Consider the following 14634-nt stretch of genomic DNA (forward strand, 5'->3'; position numbering starts at 1 on the left):
GTATATTATATACACATAATTTATTCTTATATAATAATGACCCTCGCCCATCCGTTATTTAATGTTGCCCTACCTCATAAACATTTAATGATTCCCCCACCCCTTAAATATGTAATGAGCCCCCATCATGTTTCATAATGTATTTTAACACCTTATTAAAAAAATACAAATAAATTATATATATATATATATATATATATATAACCTGCCAATGGGGGAGGCACAGCCAGGAGAAGCAGTACTGACATTAGGGGGAGGGGCCATCCTGTCTTAAGTGTCCCGAGTCACTCAGTCACAACAATCACATACATAATACTTACCCTTCCGTCCTGAGCGTCCTCTCACCCACTCTGTTTGCTCCTGTCCATTGTCCAGTGTGGCGGCTCCTCTTCAATTCACTGGCACTCTGCTTCTTAGGCTACTGGACACCATTAGCTCCAGAGGGAGTCGGAACGCAGGTCTCACCCCGCCGTTCGTCCCAGAGCCGCGCCGCCGTCCTCCTCGCAGAGCCGGAAGATAGAAGCCGGGTGAGTATAAGAAGAAAAGAAGACTTCAAGGCAGCAGAAGACTTCAGATCTTCACTGAGGTAAGCGCGCAGCGGTAATGCTGCGCGCCATTGCTACCACACACTACACACACACTGAAGGCACTGATGGGTGCAGGGCGCGGGGGGGGGGGGGCACCCTGGGCACTAATATAAACCTCTGGACTGGCAACAGGGTACATTAGGCTGCGGAGGCAGTAAATGATAAAATCCCCCGCCGTTTTTTGTATATTGGAGCGGGACCGAAGCCCGCCGCTTGATCACTCAGCACTAACAGCACCATTTTCTCCACAGAACGCTGCAGAGAAGCTGGCTCCCCGGACTCTCCCCTGCTGAACACGGTGACAGAGGGCTGAAAAGGGTGGGGGGGTGGGGGGGGGGGCATTTGTAAGGCGCAGTGAGTGTATACACATTTATTATACATATAAAAACCGCTATATCTGGGTTTTTATTCCAGTGTCAGTTTAGCGCTGGGTGTGTGCTGGCATACTCTCTCTGTCTCCCCAAAGGGCCTAGTTGGGGAATTGTCCCTTTATAGATATATTCCTGTGTGTGTGGGGGTGTCTGTACGTGCGTGTCGGCATGTCTGAAGCGGAAGGCTCGTCCAAGGAGGAGGTGGAGCAGATGAGTGGTGTGTGTCCGTCGGCAACGCCGACTCATGATTGGATGGACATGTGGCATATGTTAAATGCAAGTGTGACCTCATTACGTAAGAGAATGGACAAAGCAGAGTCCAGGGAGAAAGCTGGGAGTCAATCCACGGATTGGACTAAGTCACAGGGCTCTTCTGGATCTCAAAAACGTCCCCTATCCCAAATAGCAGATACTGGTACCGACATGGATTCTGACTCCAGTGTCGACTACGATGATGCAAAATTACACCCAAGGGTGGCAAAAAGTATTCAGTATATGATTATTGCAATAAAAGATATTTTGCATATCACTGATGACCCCTCTGTCCCTGACATGAGGGTGCGCATGTATAAGGAAAAGAAACCTGAGGTAACCTTTCCCCCATCCCATGAGCTTAACGAGTTATTTGAAAAGGCTTGGGAAACTCCAGATAAAAAACTGCAGATTCCCAAAAGGGTTCTTATGGCGTATCCTTTCCCTACACAGGACAGGGTACGTTGGGAATCCTCTCCCAGGGTGGACAAGGCTTTAACACGCCTGTCCAAGAACGTGGCGCTACCGTCTCCGGACACGGCAGCCCTCAAGGATCCTGCTGATTGCAGACAGGAGACTACTTTAAAGTCTATTTATTCTCATACTGGTGCTTTGCTCAGATCGGCAATAGCATCGGCATGGGTGTGTAGTGCAGTTGCAGCGTGGGCAGATACCTTGTCAGCTGACCTTGATACCCTGGACAGGTATACCATTTTATTGACCTTAGCCCACATTAAAGACGCAGTCTTATATATGAGGGACGCTCAAAGAGACGTTGGGCTGCTGGGTTCCAGAGCCAATGCCATGGCGATTTCTGCGAGACGAGCTCTATGGACCCGCCAATGGACGGGTGATGCAGACTCAAAGAAGCATATGGAGGTTTTAACTTACAAGGGTGAAGTGTTGTTTGGGGATGGGCTCGCGGACCTGGTTTCCACAGCTACCGCGGGTAAATCTACCTTTCTCTTACGTCCTAGAGGATGCTAAGGACTACGTAAGGACCATGGGGATAGATGGGCTCCGCAGGAGACTTAATAAAGACTTTAGATCTATGCCCCTCCTCCAGACCTCAGTTTACTACTGTGCCCAGAGGAGACTGGGTGCTTTTCAGAGAGCTCTCCTGAGCTTTCTGACAGAAAGTATATTTGTTCGGTTTTTTATTTTCAGGGAGTCTGCTGGCAACAGACTCCCTGCATCGAGGGACTGAGGGGAGAGAAGCATACCTACTTCTGTGAGCTTCAAGGCTCTGCTTTTTAGGCTACTGGACACCATTAGCTCCAGAGGGAGTCAGAACACAGGTCTCACCCTGGAGTTCGTCCCGAAGCCGCGCCGCCGTCCTCCTCACAGAGCCGGAAGATAGAAGCCGGGTGAGTATGAGAAGAAAAGAAGACTTCAGAGGCGGCAGAAGACTTCATGATCTTCACTGAGGTAACGCACAGCGGTGAAGCTGTGCGCCATTGCTCCCATACACCTCACACACGGCAGTCACTGTAAGGGTGCAGGGCGAAGGGGGGGGCGCCCTGGGCAGCATATAAATCTCTTTTCTGGCAAAAATAGTATATATACAGCTGGCCACTGTATATATATAAGAGCCCCCGCCAGTTTTCAGTATATTTGAGCGGGACAGAAGCCCGCCGCCGAGGGGGCAGGGCTTCTCCCTCAGCACTCACCAGCGCCATTTTCTCCACAGCACAGCGCTGAGAGGAAGCTCCCCGGACTCTCCCCTGCTTAATCCACGGTGAAAGAGGGTTTTGAAGAAGAGGGGGGGCACATAATTGGCGCACTTATAAATTACAAACAGCGCTGCTGGATAAACATATAATTATATAGTGTTTTTTCCTGGGTCATATAGCGCTGGGGTGTGTGCTGGCATACTCTCTCTCTGTCTCTCCAAAGGGCCTTGTGGGTGAATGGGGGAACTGTCTTCAGATAAGAGGATTCCATGAGTGTGTGGTGTGTCAGTACGTGTGTGTCGACATGTCTGAGGTAGAAGGATTTCAGGAGGAGGAGGAGGAGGAGGAGGAGGAGGTAAAAATGAATTAGGTGTCTCCGTCGACAACGCCGACACCTGACTGGATGGATATGTGGAATGTTTTAAGTGCTAATGTAAATGAGGAGATCGTCCAAGTACGGGAGACTATTGCTCGCTGGATCTGTAACACGATTCAGCAGGCTCATTCTACGGATGGATTGCCGTTACCAAATTCGGTAAAGGCCCATTCCACTAGGAAGGTGGGCTCTTCTTGGTCGGCTGCCCGAGGCGTCTCGGCATTACAGCTTTGCCGAGCAGCTACTTGGTCGGGTTCAAATACTTTTGCAAAATTCTACAAGTTTGATACCCTGGCTGATGAGGACCTTGCGTTTGCTCAGTCGGTGCTGCAGAGTCATCCGCACTCTCTCGCCCGGTTTGGAGCTTTGGTATAAACCCCATGGTCCTTACGGAGTCCCCAGCATCCTCTAGGATCCCCCAGCATCCTACCGGTAAATCTTTTTCTCCTAGTCCGTAGAGGATGCTGGGCGCCCGTCCCAGTGCGGACTAAATCTGCAAGACTTGTATATAGTTGTTGCTTACATAAGGGTTATGTTACAGTGGGAATCGGTCTTTGACTGATGCTGTTTTTTGTTCATACTGTTAACTGGTTGCATATTTCCAGGTTATATGGTATGCTTGGTGTGGGCCGGTATGAATCTTGCCCTTAGATTAACAAAATCCTTTCCTCATGTTGTCCATCTCCTCTGGGCACAGTTTTTCTAACTGAGGTCTGGAGGACGGCATAGAGGGAGGAGCCAGTGCACACCCATATTAAAAGTTCTTTATAGTAACCATGTCTCCTGCGGAGCCCGTCTATACCCCATGGTCCTTACGGAGTCCCCAGTATCCTCTACGGACTAGGAGAAAAAGATTTACCGGTAGGTTTAAAATCTTATTTTAAAAATATGTTCTTTTTCCAATAAAATAAGCATTAAAGCCCACAGCTAGATGCAACAAGACCGTGACAAGAGTTACGATATTGAGCACAATAAGAACAAAATATAATATTCGATCTTATTTATAGTAAACACGTTCAGCTCCTAATGGTTTGCTATATTATATTCTGCTATGAGATTACACACCAACAGCAATACTAACAGTCAGAAATAATAACTCTACTGTACCTAACAGGAAATCAGGTGCGCAGGCAGAAAATTCATTCCATCTGATGTCTCCCCAAAATAAGTAATATCTAAAAAATAAATCCTCACTTTCAGCAGCATCGCTAAGATACCTTGGTACGTGCGCAGTGCGACCGCAACCAATGCACAATTGGCCGACTATTGTATCCATACCTGAATGAGGCCCCATGGTCGCTAATGTGATGTAAGGCTATAAATGGTGGTGGTGCTGCCACTGTAACCACTGCAGAGTGACAAACATTTAGCAGCCCTTTTGCAGAGCTTTGCAAAGTACTTTTTTGTTAGAAAATGGTGCGCTCTGTACCTGTCTCCAACTGCATAAAGTCCTGTGGGCGCATCCCCTAGTGTTCATCCCTCTAGTGCCAGTGTCTTAGGGAGGCGGAGCCTAGCGCATGTAGCTCCTCCATCTTAGAGAACTGAGACCGAAGAGCGGAGCTCAGGGAGAGCGTGTGTGAGAGAGACTACAGCGTTCCTCCGTGTGCCGTATGTACCGCGCTGCTGGAGCTAATATAGACCTGGGCTGTGTATTACTTCTCACAGCGGGAGTCAGACTGCACGGACGTGTTACCACCGGAGCCATCCCCTGCTGTCTTACCACATCCACATGAGCATACTGATAAGTACCGCTAATACACTATGTTGTACTGTCTGTTATAAGGGGCCAATTGCCTACTATTACAGTATATCCAAGTCACCTGAGTGTATATCAAATAAACCTGCTAGCTATGAACTCATTATCTGTGTGGACTAACGTCACTACACCAAGCACCGCAATACTCTGCCAACATTTTTCATATGGGAAGAGTCAATACTTTTACTGTTATTTTCCCTAATACCTATCAGTGGTTTGCTACTGGTTCTCTGTCCTTGGTGGCAGAGGGGGTGCTGATTTCCCCCCCCCTTGGCACTGGAGGTACAAAGTTTATCTGCAGTGCCCAGTGGTCCAATGGACCACTAAGCCCTGACTCCTTCCCTGATTGGCCCGCCAATGCCCCAAACCAGGGAAGTCTATAGATGGGTGCAAATCAATAGCCCCCTACAATGGTTCCAAACCATCGATGTTAAACAGTGATGGAACCATCGATGGAGACCACAGAATGTTAACCATCCAATGACCAACACTTGGCACACATTAGTTCCCTTAACACCAACTGAGCTTTGTTTAAATGCCTCAGCCAATGTACTTAGCCTTGGAGGGTGATATATTGTAAATAGAAAAAGTAGCAGCCAATCAGCTCCTAACTGTCATATTACAGGCTGCGTTTGAAAAATGACAATAATAATAATAATAATAATAATAATAATAATAAAAAAATAATAATTTTATATATATATATATATATATATATATATATAAATTCCAACGTGCGGCACTCAGCTATCTGAAGAAAAAACACTGGAAACCAGTAACGCTACTGGTTTCCAGTGTTTTTTCTTCAGATAGCTGAGTGCTGCACGTTGGAATTTATATGTTTGTACAGCTGTACATGTGAGGGCACCAGCGCAGGAATTGTATAACCGAGGAGTGCCGGCCCTATGCTTCTGTATATATATATATATATATATATATATATATAGTGCTTTTTCTCCAGTAGGACTCAAGGAACTTAACAGATAGCTTGAACGTAATACAGTACAGAAACACTGAAGTAGCAAGAAATGTTTAATTAAATACAGAGAGCACGGGGATACTAAACAGACAGCAATGAAATGCATTAGTAACAGGTACCGTAAGTCTTGAGTATGTTTTTGGAGGATTCTAGAGTGGGGGCCCCTCAAACGGGCGGGGCAGCGAGCTTCATAGAGCATGGCTAAAAGCTCGACCCCCAGATGAATTACGGGAGATTCTAGGTACTGCTAAAAGTCCTTCATCTGCAGATCGCAGTAAGCGAGTCGGGTAGTATGGGGGTCAGAAGCTGCTTCAGGCACCTTGGGCCCTGGTCATGTAGGATTTTGAAGCCAGTAAGCCAATCTTGAAAATGATTTGTCATCCTACAGGCAGTCAGTGAAGGGAGTAGAGGATGGGTGTTACATGGCTGCAAAGGGACTGGTTGGTTAATAGTCAGGAGCTGATTGGCAGGGCCATAACTACGTGTGTGCCTGGCACACAGCGCAGTCGCCCTGAGGGCGCAATTGGCCGCATCCCTGTTCCTTTAGTCAGCGGCATTGTAATGAGTCAAACTGACTCATTACAAGTCGCCTAAGATGAGCAGCAGCTCTCCGGGGACAGTAAAGAAGGAGGAGGAGGGAGGGGGAGGAGGGAGCCGCAGCAGCGCACTGTAATTGGTGGCAGTGCTGCTGCATCTGTCCTTCTCCTTCCACATAGGCTGGCCGCCGCCGTGACTGCTGAGATGGGCTTCCCTCATCCCAGCATTCACAGCGGCGACCAGCCTATGTGGATTGAGAGGGACAGCTGCAGCCGCACCGAGGAGCCAGACTGTCTGCCGTAATGTATAAAAACGGGGACTGTCTGCAGTAATGTGTAAAAAGGAGTACTGTCTGCCGTAAATTGTAAAAAGTGGGACTCTGCCGCAATGTGTAAAAAGGGGGACTGTCTGCTGAAGTGTGTAAAAAGGGGGACTGTGTGCCGTAGTGTGTAAAAAGTGGGACTCTGCCGTAATGTGTAAAAAGTGGGACTCTGCTGTAATGTGTAAAGAGTGGGACTCTGTCTGCCATGATGTGTAAAAAGGGGGACTGTCTGCCGTAATGTGTATAAGGGGGGACTGTCTACCGTAATGTGTACAAAGGGGGACTGTCTGCCAGTAATGTGTAAAAAGTGGGACTCTGCCGTAATGTGTAAAAAGGGAGACTGTCTGCCATAATGTATAAAAAGTGGGACTCTGTCTGAAGTAATGTGTAAAAAGGGGGACTGTCTGCCGTAATGTGTAAAAAGGAGCACTGTCTGCCGTCATGTATAAAAAGTGGGACTCTGCCGTAATGTGTAAAAAGGGGGACTGTCTACCGTAATGTGTAAAAAGGAGGACTGTCTGCCGTAATGTGTAAAAAGGAGGACTGTCTGCCGTAATGTGTAAAAAGGGGGACTGTCTGCCGTAATGTGTAAAAAGGGGGACTGTCTGCCGTAATGTGTAAAAAGGGGGACTGTCTGCCGTAAGGTGTAAAAATGGGGACTCTCTGCCGTAATGTGTAAAAAGGGGGACTGTCTGCCGTAAGGTGTAAAACGGAGGACTGTCTGCCATAATGTGTAAAAAGGGGGACTGTCTGCTATAATGTGTAAAAAGGGGGACTCTGTCTGCTGTAATATGTAAAAGGTGGACTCTGTCTGCCGTAAGGTGTAAAAAGGAGGACTGTCTGCCGTAATGTGTAAAAAGGGGGACTGTCTGCCATAATGTGTAAAAAGTGGGACTGTCTGCCGTAATGAGTAAAAAGGGGGACTCTGCTGTAATGTGTAAAGAGTGGGACTCTGTCTGCCATGATGTGTAAAAAGGGGGACTGTCTGCCGTAATGTGTATAAGGGGGGACTGTCTACCATAATGTGTATAAAGGGGGACTGTCTGCCAGTAATATGTAAAAGGTGGACTCTGTCTGCCGTAAGGTGTAAAAAGGAGGACTGTCTGCCGTAATGTGTAAAAAGGGGGACTGTCTGCCATAATGTGTAAAAAGGGGGACTCTGTCTGCTGTAATGTGTAAAAAGGGGGACTCTGCTGTAATATGTAAAAGGTGGACTCTGTCTGCCGTAAGGTGTAAAAAGGAGGACTGTCTGCCGTAATGTGTAAAAAGGGGGACTGTCTGCTGTAATGTGTAAAAAGGGGGACTGTCTGCCGTAAGGTGTAAAAAGGAGGACTGTCCGCCGTAAGGTGTAAAAAGGGGGACTGTCTGCCATAATGTGTAAAAAGGGGGACTCTGTCTGCTGTAATGTGTAAAAAGGGGGACTCTGTCTGCTGTAATGTGTAAAAAGGGGGACTGTCTGCTGTAATGTGTAAAAAGGGGGACTGTCTGCCGTAAGGTGTAAAAAGGAGGACTGTCCGCCGTAAGGTGTATAAAGGGGGACTGTCTGCCATAATGTGTAAAAAGGGGGACTCTGTCTGCTGTAATGTGTAAAAAGGGGGACTCTCTGCTGTAATATGTAAAAGGTGGACTCTGTGTGCCGTAAGGTGTAAAAAGGAGGACTGTCTGCCGTAATGTGTAAAAAGGGGGACTATCTGCCGTAATGTGTAAAAAGGAGGACTGTCTGCCGTAAGATGTAAAAAGGGGGACTGTCTGCCGTAATGTGTAAAAAGGGGACGCTGTCTGCTGTAATGTGTAAAAAGGAGGACTCTGTCTGCCGTAAGATGTAAAAAGGAGGACTGTCTGCCGTAATGTGTAAAAAGGAGGACTGTCTGCCGTAATGTGTAAAAAGGGGACACTGTCTGCCGTAATGTGTAAAAAGGAGGACTGTCTGCCGTAATGTGTAAAAAGGCCATAATGTGTAAAAAGGGGGACTCTGTCTGCCGTAAGATGTAAAAAGGAGGACTGTCTAGCGTAATGTGTAAAAAGGGGACGCTGTCTGCCGTAATGTGTAAAAAGGAGAACTGTCTGCCGTAATGTGTAAAAAGGCCATAATGTGTAAAAAGGGGGACTCTGTCTGCTGTAATATGTAAAAGGTGGACTCTGTCTGCCGTAATGTGTAAAAAGGAGGACTGTCTGCCGTAATGTGTAAAAGGGTCTCTACCTGGTGTAGTGGTGCTACTGTGCGGTGTAATTTGAATAATGAAGACTATTATGCACTATAATATGAATTGGTAATATTTAGTGGCCACACCCCTTCCCCATGAAGCCACGCCCCTATATTTATGACATGCATACTGCCCCTATTTTACATAAGGGGCGGCTCGCCGATGCTGTTTCTTGCACGCAGCGCTAAAATGTCTAGTTACGGCACTGCTGATTGGTTGGTACTTTATCTCTCACCACCAGGGGCGTAACTAGAACTTTGAGGGAAATATAGCAAAATCTTGAAAGAGGCCCCTCTCCCCACCACTGTCACTGCAATGTCCCTTAGAGGAGCAGCAGATACGGAGTGAGAGAGACAATGAGGGTGTCAGGGGGAGAGAGTTAAAGGGGTGAGATGAGAAGCGAGAGAGAGAGAGAGAGAGAGAGAGAGGGTGTCAGAGGAAGAGAAAGAAAGAGAGAGGAGCAAGAAAGAGAGGGCGAGAGGAAAAGGGGTGACAGGGGAAGAGAGAGAGCATCAGGGAGGGAGGGAGAGCAAAAGAGAAGGGGAGCAAGAGAGAGAGAGTGAGAGTGTCAGGAAGAGACAGACAGGGAGAGAGAGAGAGAGAACGAGCGTGAAAGAGGGTGTCAGGGAAAGAATCAGGGAGAGAGACACACTATCAGGGAGGGAGACAGAGACAGTGCCAAACTGAAAGCGAGGGAGGAAGAGACAGTGCCAGAGAGAAAGAGACAGTGCCAGGGATAGAGAGAGAGACAGTGTGAGGGAGGGAGAGAGAGAGGGAGAGAGAGAGACAGCAGAAGAGAGAAAGAGATAGTGTCAGAGAGACAGTATCACAGAAAGAGAGTGTCAGGGGAGAGAGAGATAGTATCAGGGAGAAAAATAGGGAAGGAGAGAGACAGTGCCAAAGAGAGATACAATGTAAGGGCATGAGAGAGGGAGAGACAGTGCCAGAGAGAGAGAGTGTCAGAGAGAGAGATTGTCGGAGAGAGTGTCAGGAAGCTGGTGAGGGAGAGAGAGACAGTGTGAGAGAAAGAGCTAGAGCGTTGTAGCAAGAGAGTGTGTCAGGGAGAGAGGGGGATAGAGAGAGAGAGGGGGTGGCAAGCAGGAGATACATTACCTGCTACAGCAGACTTGTAGAGGTCTCTGATGGGGACGGGGCTTCATGTCATTAAGCCTCACCCCCTAAATTACCACGAATCACGGCACTGCTGATCTGCTGCTGGTGCTCAGAGCCTGACAGGTAGGGAACCCCTACCCCCCTGCCACATCCTCTGCGGCTGCAGGGGGCTGCTATCGGCGGCGGACATTCACCTGTAGTCAGGGTTGAAGGGGGAGCAGAGAGAGAGAGAGGCAGCCCGTGACTGGGCGCAGGGGGAGCAGCGAGCCCTGGAAGCAGACAGGGGCCCATAGCAGCTGCACCCCCTGTAGTTCTCCAAGGCTTAGTACATCTGTTCCTATTTATTTATCATTTTGCTCTTCTGGTCTCATTGATGCCCTGACCTTTGGCCTGTCTCCCGATCTGTTTAGTCCATCCCCAGCCTTTAGTCCATCCGCAGTTTCTTGTCCTACAGTCTCCTTGTCCGAACATCGTAGCACCGGACCATTTCAGTGTCGTGCAGTGCAGCTTATGCAGCTTATGCAGCTTATGCAGAGCCTGGTAAAATGCTCTATACCTTGTATAAAAACCTGAAGCCATTGTGTAAGCTGAGTCAGTTTGAAAGACCATTATGACAATAGGTGGTCAATGGAAAGCAATGTTTCCCTAACCTGAAGAGTGAGCAATACACTAATAATCTGTAACACTACAGGTAAACAAACTGAAGAAGTTATATAGAAAACAAAACTAATAGGTAACCGGAAAACTGTTCTGTAACTGCGATAGAAAAATAATGTTTTCTATTCTTCTATATCACTTAGCCATGAACTTTGAAATAATTGAAAATACAATAAAACACTTCAGATAGTAGAGAGAGAACGGTAAAATAAACACCACTGCAGCTAATAAATGGAAGGAGGCGATCCTAGTGCATCTATACCTTCATAACTTTCATGTGACGAGCCAGTAGTAGCATCAATGACCTGGTAATAGAGAGGTGGGGGCAATATCTAATAAACGTTGCGTTTCAAGGTTGCCGTACATTAAGTGGTTTCCGATGCTGGATTTAAAAGGGCAACAGCATTAAACATAAAAGAATCAGAATCGGCTTTATTGCATTACAGTTTGCTATACAACAGCCAAGTAGGTAACAGATAAGCAGGTGGTGGGGGTGGTGGTGGTGCTGGGGGGGTAAAGTCATACAGATAGGTATACCGCGTAGGGACACAAGCGAGTTACATGTACGTCTAGTCAGTCAATGTTCAGGAGTTCAGCAGGCGGACCGCTTGGGGAAAGAAACTTTTGAGGCTTCTGGTGGACCTGACGGTGATGGTGTCCCGGCCCTGTAATGCCTGCCTGAAGGAAGCAAGTTAAACACGCTGTGGCTGGTGTGTAACTGGTCCTTTACTATCTTCGTTGCCCGCTTTTTCGCTCTGGACAGGTACAGGTCCTGGACTGAGGAAAGGTTGGCCCGATGATCTTTTCTGCGGTTCTGACCACCTTTTGGAGCCTCCATCTGTCCCTCGCGCTGGCGGAGCCGTACCATACCAGTATTGAGGAGCACTGTATCGACTCCACAATCGCGGAGTAGAAGAGAAGCATAAGTTTCTGTGGGATGTTGAACTTCCTTAGTTGCTTGAGGAAGAACAACCTCTGCTGCGCTTTCCTGACAGTGGCATCAGTGTTGGACCCCAATTTAAGGTACCGGGAGATTGTAGTCCCCAGGTACTTGACAGAGGTCCACTAGCGATCCCACACTGTCAGCAGTCGTTAGCGGAGGTGCACTAGCTGACTTCTTCCATAAGTCCACTATCATCTCGACAGTTTTGAGGGGGTTGAGCTCAAGGTTGTTGTGGCTGCACCACTGGGCCAATCAGTCTACTTCCCGTCTATAGGCCGTTTCGTCCCCGTCCTTGATGAGGCCGATGACGGTAGTGTCGTCGTCGAATTTGATTATCTTTACTGATTGCGCCTTTGAGGTGCAGTCATTTGTATACAGGGAGAAGAGCAGGGGTGAGAGGACACAGCCCTGAGGGGCCCCTGTACCAATGGACCACCGCTTTCACCACCTGTGTCCTATCTATCAGGAAGTCTACTATCCAGGAACAAGTAGCTTCAGGGACACCTAGCTGAAGTAATTTGGGGTGGAGGATGCTGGGGATGATTGTATTGAAGGTCGAGCTGAAATCGACAAACAGGACCCTCGCGTAGGTACTGGGAATGTCTAGGTGCTGTAGAATGTAGTGAAGGTCCAGGTTGACTGCGTCCTCGATACACCGATTCGATCGATAGGCCAACTGTAGGGGGTCCAGTTGGTGACCAGTCACAGTTTTCAGGTGATTTAAAACCAGTCGCTTGACCGTTTTTATGACCACAGATGTCAGTGCAACGGCTTGTAGTCGTTCAGGTTCGTGATAGAGGGTTTCTTGGGGACCGGGACGATTGTGGACCTTTTGAGGCAGGAAGGGACTTTCTGTAGCTCCAGCGATTTGTTGAAGATCTTGGTGAATATGGGGGCGAGCTGACCCGCACATGCTCTCAGGGCAGATGGTGACTCTCCATCAGGACCCGGAGCTTTCCTGGGTTTGGCCCTTTTGAACAGTGCCTCCACCTCTTCTTGGGCGACATGCAGTGCCTGGTAGTAGGCCGTAGGTGTTCGCGGCATCGTAGAGGTGATTGTTTGGGTCGCAGGGTCGTCTTTTGCGAACCTGCAATAAAAGTGGTTCAGCTCGCCTGCTAGGTCTAGGTGCATGCTGTTGGACTTCAATGTTTTCTTGCAGTTGGTTATGGATTGCATTCCTTTCCATACAGTGGTGGAGAGATCGTTTGTTAGCTTGTCCGAGAACCGCTTTTTTGCTAGCCTGATTTCTTTAGTCATAGAGTTCCTAGTTCAGTTGTATAGTGTTCTGTCACCGCTGCTATAGGCCTTCTCTTTGGCCTGACAAAGGTGCCTGAGCTGGGTGTTGAACCAGGGCTTGTTGTTGTTGTAAATGCCGTAAGTCTTGGTAGGTACACACATGTCTTTACAGTAGCTGATGTAGGATGTGACAGTGTCTGTCAGGACGGTTGCCGAGGCTTTGAAGACCCCCATTCCATGCAGTCGCAGCAGGCCTGGAGCTTCATCTCAGCCTTGTTGGTCCATTTCTTAACAGTCTTGATGACAGGCTTAACCGCTCTCAGCTTCTGTGTATAGGTAGGGAGTAGGTGGACGAGGCAGTGGTCAGATAGGCCGAGTGCAGCACGCGGGATAGACCGGAAGGCAGACTTGAGGGCAGTGTATCAGTGGTCAAGGGTGCGTCCTTCCCTAGTGGGACACGTGACTTTATACTTAGGTAGCTCCTTGCTCAGGTTAGTTCTGTCGAAGTCGCCCAGCACTATAAGCAGAGAGTCTGGGTGTTTTTGTTCTATGTCGGATATGCATACGGCCGAGTGGTGCAGGGCTTCGTCCGCACAGGCGAGGGGGCAGATGTACACTCCCACAAGGACAATTGAGGGGGGAATAGAAGGGGTTACAGTTGATGCTCAGCATCTCCAGGTGAGGGCTACATGATTTGCCAAGGATCGTGACATTGGTGCACCATCTGTCGTTGATGTAGAAGCAGATGCCACCACCCTTTGTTTTTCCTGAGAGAACCTTGGAGCGATCGGCCCTGGCAGAGGTGTTTTAATATTGTTGCCCTTTTAAATCAGTCAGCTGGAGCAGCCAAAGATAAAGACACGTGAAAAGCGCCACTTAGTTAATCTGAACCCACATTTTTTTAAAGGGGCAATTATTTACAAGACATAACCATGCCTTTTAAAAAAAAGTCAGACTTCAGGTGGCATCCCGCCCATCGTGCGAACCTGGACTCAATTACATTCCGCCACTAGAGCGGATGTCCTGGTACTTTATCTCTCTCCACTCTATCACTCTCCAAGGCTAAGTACATCTCTCCCTTTGTGAGGAAAACAAAAATAAAATATCAATACTTATGATTCATGGCCGACTGCAATCCTGTAGTCCCATCCACTCCATGGTTACTATGGCCCTGTATGCACCTCGTTATATAGGGAGCTGTGTTGTGTTTGAGGCAGGCACCTTCACTGCCTCTGCCTTATACCAGTCCTGGTTCTTCTATGTGGACACACCGATAAAAACCCTCAAAACATGATCTGTTGCGAGTACTCGAGGTGCAAAATATATGATTTTTTTTTTGTGGAAGCTGTCAGGCGAGAGGGGAAACTGCAGTGAAGGTGGAGGACACAGTTTTAAGAAGTTCAGAATGTATAATCCCTGAGGTCTGTAGACGCAAAGCTTGGGCTGAGATATAGGGGGAGATGTGTCAATTCTTCCAAAGATGAGGTGTTGCCCATAGCAACCAATCAACGACTACCTATCATTTCCTGAGTAGATTCTATAAAATGATAGCTAGAATCTGATTGGTTGCTATGGCCAACTTCTCTACCAGTAATCTATGAAAGGTTTAATACTGTACATCTACCCAT

The sequence above is a fragment of the Pseudophryne corroboree genome, chromosome 1 (genome assembly GCF_028390025.1).
Source record: "Pseudophryne corroboree isolate aPseCor3 chromosome 1, aPseCor3.hap2, whole genome shotgun sequence".
Taxonomy (NCBI): Eukaryota; Metazoa; Chordata; class Amphibia; order Anura; family Myobatrachidae; genus Pseudophryne; species Pseudophryne corroboree.